This window comes from Rhipicephalus microplus, unplaced genomic scaffold, assembly GCF_043290135.1.
Source record: "Rhipicephalus microplus isolate Deutch F79 unplaced genomic scaffold, USDA_Rmic scaffold_33, whole genome shotgun sequence".
In the NCBI taxonomy this organism is placed as follows: domain Eukaryota; kingdom Metazoa; phylum Arthropoda; class Arachnida; order Ixodida; family Ixodidae; genus Rhipicephalus; species Rhipicephalus microplus.
In genome coordinates, this window is record NW_027464606.1 from 1,260,269 (window position 1) to 1,267,911 (window position 7,643).

Here is a 7,643-nt window from a genome sequence, read left to right on the forward strand (position 1 = left end):
AAACGCTCTATTACACTGTTTCGTTCACAATTACGATATTTGCATGACCTCACAGTTTTTCACCAACTTATTACAGTACAGAACGCTGTCTCTCGCTAAATGACATCATGCTTTAAGGTTTCACGATGCTTGCATGCGCTTTAACGAGAATATCACAACATAGCAGTTTCGCACTTGTAACGGTAGAACGCGCAGTATTTGGCTTGTTCATGCCGTTTTGTGTGCTTTCACAACATTTCACCTATTGCAGTTTCGTACATGAAATAAAACAATTATATCTCGTTAGATGACGTCCTTTTTGGTGGTTTCACGACGCTACCTAGCTTAAACTAACATAATTCAACCTAACATAACCTTCGCACTTCTATCGTTAGAAAACGTTTTACTCGCTACTTTACAATGCTCTCTACAACATTTCGACGGTTTCATGCGCTTTCACATCAGATATCGATGTTCCCGACTTGTAATGGTGAAAAACACTGCATCTCACAAAGTGACATTGTTTAATGCGTTTTTACGACGGTTCATATCTTAACCTAACCCAACATTCGCGCATGTATCTCAAAAAAACGCTCTATTACACTGTTTCGTTCACAATTACGATATTTGCATGACCTCACAGTTTTTCACCAACTTATTACAGTACAGAACGCTGTCTCTCGCTAAATGACATCATGCTTTAAGGTTTCACGATGCTTGCATGCGCTTTAACGAGAATATCAGAACATAGCAGTTTCGCACTTGTAACGGTACAACACGCAGTATTTGGCTTGTTCATGCCGTTTTGTGTGCTTTCACAACATTTCACCTATCGCAGTTTCGTACTCGCAATAAAACAACACTATCTCGTTAGATGACGTCGTTTTTGGTAGTTTCACGACGCTACCTAGCTTAAACTAACCTAACCTTCGCACTTCTATCGTTAGAAAACGTTTTATTCGCTGCTTTACAATGTTTTCTACAAGATTACGACGGTTTCATGCGCTTTCACATTAGATATCGCAGTTCCCGACTTGTAATGGTGAAAAACACAGCATCTCACTAAGTGACATTGTTTAATGCGGTTTTAGCGCGGTTCATATCTTAACCTAACCTAACCTAACCTAACCCAACCTAACCTAACCTTACTTAACCCAACCTAGCCCAACCTAACCTAACCTAACCTAACCTAACCTAACCCAACCTAACCTAACCTAACCTAACCTAACCCAACCTAACCCAACCCAACCCAACCTAACCTAACCTAAGCTAACCTAACCAAACCTAACCTAACCTAACTTAACATAACCTAACGTAACCTAACCTAACCTATTCTAACGTAACCTAACCTTACCTGACCTAACCTAACCTAACGTAACCTAACCTAACCTAACATAACCTAACGTAACCTAACCTAACCTAACCTAACGTAACCTAGCCTAACCTAACCCAACCTAACCCAACCCAACCCAACCCAACAACACCCAACCCAACCTAACCTAACCTAACCTAACCTTACCTAACCTAACCAAATTATCCTTACCTAACCTAACCTAACCTAACGTAACCTAACCTAACCTAACGTAACCTAACCTAACCTAACGTAACCTAACCTAACCTAACCCAACCTAACCTAACCTAACCTAACCTAACCCAACTCAACCCAACCTAACCTAATCTAACCTAACCTAACCTAACCTAACCAAACCTAACCTAACCTAACCTAACCTAACCTAACCTAATCTAACGACGGTTGCAAGCGCTTTCACATTAAATATCGCAGTTCCCCACTTTTAATGGTGAAAAACACTGCATCTCAGTAATTGACATTGTTTAATGCGGTTTTACGACGGTTCATATCTTAACCTAACCTAACATTCGCACTTGTATCTAAAAACGCTCTATTACACTGTTTTGTTCACAATTACGATATTTGCATAACCTCACAGTTTTTCACCAACTTATTGCAGTACAGAACGCTTTATCTCGCTAAATGACATTGTTCTTTAAGGTTTCACGATGCTTGCATGCGCTTTAACGAGAATATCACAATATAGCAGTTTCGCACTTGTAACGGTAGAACACGCAGTATTTGGCTTGTTCATGCCGTTTTGTGTGCTTTCACAACATTTCACCTATCGCAGTTTAATACTCGCTATAAAACAACACTATCTCGTTAGATGACGTCGTTTTTGGTAGTTTCACGACGCTACCTAGCTTAAACTAACCTAACCTAACCTAACCTTCGCACTTCTATCGTTTGAAAACGTTTTACTCGCCACTTTACAATGTTTTCTACAAGATTACGACGGTTTCATGCGCTTTCACATTAGATATCGTAGTTCCCGACTTGTAATGTTGAAAAACACTACATCTCACTAAGTGACATTGTTTAATGCGGTTTTACGACGGTTGATATGTCAACCTAACCTAACATTCGCACTTGTATCTAAAGACGCTCAATTACACTGTTTCGTTCACAATTACGATATTTGCTTGACCTCACAGTTTCTCACCAACTTATTACAGTACAGAACGCTGTATCTCGCTAAATGACATCGTTCTTTAAGGTTTCACGATACTTGCATGCGCTTTACCGAGAATGTCACAACATAGCAGTTTCGCACTTGTAACGGTACAACACGCAGTATTTGGCTTGTTCATGCCGTTTTGTGTGCTTTCACAACATTTTACCTATCGCAGTTTCGTACTCGCAATAAAACAACACTATCTCGTTAGATGACGTCGTTTTTGGTGGTTTCACGACGCTACCTAGCTTAAACTAACATAACTCAACCTAACATAACCTTCGCACTTCTATCGTTAGAAAACGTTTTACTCGCTACTTTACATTGCTTTCTACAACATTACGACGGTTTCAAGCGCTTTCACATTAGATATCGCAGTTCCCAACTTGTAAAGGTGAAAAACACTGCATCTCACTAAGTGACATTGTTTATTGCGGTTTTACGACGGTTCATACCTTAACCTAACGTAACCTAACCTAACCTAACCCAACCTAACCTAACATAACCTAACCTAACCTAACCTAACCAAACCTAACCTAACGTAACCTAACCTAACCTAACCTAACGACCTTTGCAAGCGCTTTCACATTAGATATCGCAGTTCCCAACTTGTAATGGTGAAAAACACTGCATCTCACTAAGTGACATTGTTTAATGCGGTTTTACGACGGTTCATATCTTAACCTAACCTAACATTCGTACTTGTATTGAAAAACGCTCTATTACACTGTTTCGTTCACAATTACGATATTTGCATAACCTCACAGTTTTTCACCAACATATTGCAGTACAGAACGCTGTATCTCGCTAAATGACATTGTTCTTTAAGGTTTCACGATACTTGCATGCGCTTTACCGAGAATGTCACAACATAGCAGTTTCGCACTTGTAACGGTACAACACGCAGTATTTGGCTTGTTCATGCCGTTTTGTGTGCTTTCACAACATTTTACCTATCGCAGTTTCGTACTCGCAATAAAACAACACTATCTCGTTAGATGACGTCGTTTTTGGTGGTTTCACGACGCTACCTAGCCTAAACTAACATAACTCAAACTAACAGAACCTTCGCACTTCTATCGTTAGAAAACGTTTTATTCGCTACTTTACAATGTTTTCTACGAGATTACGACGGTTTCATGCGCTTTCACAATAGATATCGCAGTTCCCGACTTGTAATGGTGAAAAACACAGCATCTCACTAAGTGACATTGTTTAATGCGGTTTTAGCGCGGTTCATATCTTAACCTAACCTAACCTTACCTAAACCAACCTAACCTAACCAAACCTTACCTAACATACCCTAACCTAACCTAACCTAACCTAACCAAACCTAACCTAACCTAACCTAACCTAACGTACCCTAACCTAACCTAACCTAACCTAACCTAACGACGTTTGCAAGCGCTTTCACATTAGATATCGCAGTTCCCGACTTGTAATGGTGAAAAACACTGCATCTCACTAAGTGACATTGATTAATGCGGTTTTACGACGGTTCATATCTTAACCTAACCTAACATTCGCACTTGTATTAAAAAACGCTCTATTACACTGTTTCGTTCACAATTAGGATATTTGCATAACCTCACAGTTTTTCACCAACTTATTGCAGTACAGAACGCTGTATCTCGCTAAATGACATCGTTCTTAAAGGTTTCACGATGCTTTCATGCGCTTTAACGAGAATATCACAACATAGCAGTTTCGCACTTGTAACGGTACAACACGCAGTATTTGGCTTGTTCATGCCGTTTTGTGTGCTTTCACAACATTTCACCTATCGCAGTTTCGTAGTCGCAATAAAACAACACTATCTCGTTAGATGACGTTGTTTTTGGTAGTTTCACGACGCTACCTAGCTTAAACTAACATAACTCAACCTAACATGACCTTCGCACTTCTATCGTTAGAAAACATTTTACTCGCTACTTTACATTGCTTTCTACAACATTACGACGGTTTGAAGCGCTTTCACTTTAGATATCACAGTTCCCAACTTGTAAAGGTGAAAAACACTGCATCTCACTAAGTGACATTGTTTAATGCGGTTTTACGACGGTTCATATCTTAACCTAACCTAACATTCGCACTTGTATTAAAAAACGCTCTATTACACTGTTTCGTTCACAATTAGGATATTTGCATAACCTCACAGTTTTTCACCAACTTATTGCAGTACAGAACGCTGTATCTCGCTAAATGACATCGTTCTTTAAGGTTTCACGATGCTTGCATGCGCTTTAACGAGAATATCACAACATAGCAGTTTCGCACTTGTAACGGTACAACACGCAGTATTTGGCTTGTTCATGCCGTTTTGTGTGCTTTCACAACATTTCACCTATCGCAGTTTCGTACTCACAATAAAACAACACTATCTCGTTAGATGACGTTGTTTTTGGTAGTTTCACGACGCTACCTAGCTTAAACTAACATAACTCAACCTAACATGACCTTCGCACTTCTATCGTGAGAAAACGTTTTACTCGCTACTTTACATTGCTTTCTACAACATTACGACGGTTTCAAGCACTTTCACATTAGATATCACAGTTCCCAACTTGTAAAGGTGAAAAACACTGCATCTCACTAAGTGGCATTGTTTAATGCGGTTTTACGACGGTTCATACCTTAACCTAACCTAACCTAACCTAACCTAACCTTACCTAACCTAACCTAACCTAACCCAACCCAACCCAACCCAACCTAACCCAACCCAACCCAACCTAACCTAACCTAAGCTAACCTAACCTAACCTAACCAAACCTAACCTAACCTAACTTAACCTAACCTAACGTAACCTAACCTAACCTATTCTAACGTAACCTAACCTTACCTGACCTAACCTAACCTAACGTAACCTAACCTAACCTAACATAACCTAACGTAACCTAACCTAACCTAACCTAACGTAACCTTAGCTAACCTAACCCAACCTAACCCAACCCAACCCAACAACACCCAACCCAACCTAACCTAACCTAACCTAACCTTACCTAACCTAACGAAATTATCCTTACCTAACCTAACCTAACCTAACGTAACCGAACCTAACCTAACCTAACGTAACCTAACCTAACCCAACCTAACCTAACCTAACCTAACCTAACCCAACTCAAACCAACCTAACCTAATCTAACCTAACCTAACCTAACCTAACCAAATCTAACCTAACCTAACCTAACCTAACCTAACGACGGTTGCAAGCGCTTTCACATTAAATATCGCAGTTCCCCACTTTTAATGGTGAAAAACACTGCATCTCAGTAATTGACATTGTTTAATGCGGTTTTACGACGGTTCATAACTTAACCTAACCTAACATTCGCACTTGTATCTAAAAACGCTCTATTACACTGTTTTGTTCACAATTACGATATTTGCATAACCTCACAGTTTTTCACCAACATATTGCAGTACAGAACGCTGTATCTCGCTAAATGACATTGTTCTTTAAGGTTTCACGATGCTTGCATGCGCTTTAACGAGAATATCACAATATAGCAGTTTCGCACTTGTAACGGTAGAACACGCAGTATTTCGCTTGTTCATGCCGTTTTGTGTGCATTCACAACATTTCACCTATCGCAGTTTAATACTCGCAATAAAACAACACTATCTCGTTAGATGACGTCGTTTTTGGTAGTTTCACGACGCTACATAGCTTAAACTAACATAACTCAAGCTAACCTTCGCACTTCTATCGTTAGAAAACGTTTTACTCGCAACTTTACAATGTTTTCTACAAGATTACGACGGTTTCATGCGCTTTCACATTAGATATCGTAGTTCCCGACTTGTAATGGTGAAAAACACAGCATCTCACTAAGTGACATTGTTTAATGCGGTTTTAGCGCGGTTCATATCTTAACCTAACGTAACCTAACCTAACCTAACCCAACCTAACCTAACATAACCTAACCTAACCTAACCTAACCAAACCTAACCTAACGTAACCTAACCTAACCTAACCTAACCTAACGACGTTTGCAAGCGCTTTCACATTAGATATCGCAGTTCCCAACTTGTAATGGTGAAAAACACTGCATCTCACTAAGTGACATTGTTTAATGCGGTTTTACGACGGTTCATATCTTAACCTAACCTAACATTCGTACTTGTATTGAAAAACGCTCTATTACACTGTTTCGTTCACAATTACGATATTTGCATAACCTCACAGTTTTTCACCAACATATTGCAGTACAGAACGCTGTATCTCGCTAAATGACATTGTTCTTTAAGGTTTCACGATACTTGCATGCGCTTTACCGAGAATGTCACAACATAGCAGTTTCGCACTTGTAACGGTACAACACGCAGTATTTGGCTTGTTCATGCCGTTTTGTGTGCTTTCACAACATTTTACCTATCGCAGTTTCGTACTCGCAATAAAACAACACTATCTCGTTAGATGACGTCGTTTTTGGTGGTTTCACGACGCTACCTAGCTTAAACTAACATAACTCAAACTAACAGAACCTTCGCACTTCTATCGTTAGAAAACGTTTTATTCGCTACTTTACAATGTTTTCTACAAGATTACGACGGTTTCATGCGCTTTCACAATAGATATCGCAGTTCCCGACTTGTAATGGTGAAAAACACAGCATCTCACTAAGTGACATTGTTTAATGCGGTTTTAGCGCGGTTCATATCTTAACCTAACCTAACCTTACCTAAACCAACCTAACCTAACCTAACCTAACCAAACCTTACCTAACATACCCTAACCTAACCTAACCTAACCTAACCAAACCTAACCTAACCTAACCTAACCTAACCTAACCTAACGTAACCTAACCTAACCTAACCTAACCTAACCTAACCTAACCTAACGACGTTTGCAAGCGCTTTCACATTAGATATCGCAGTTCCCGACTTGTAATGGTGAAAAACACTGCATCTCACTAAGTGACATTGATTAATGCGGTTTTACGACGGTTCATATCTTAACCTAACCTAACATTCGCACTTGTATTAAAAAACGCTCTATTACACTGTTTCGTTCACAATTAGGATATTTGCATAACCTCACAGTTTTTCACCAACTTATTGCAGTACAGAACGCTGTATCTCGCTAAATGACATCGTTCTTAAAGGTTTCACGATGCTTTCATGCGCTTTAACGAG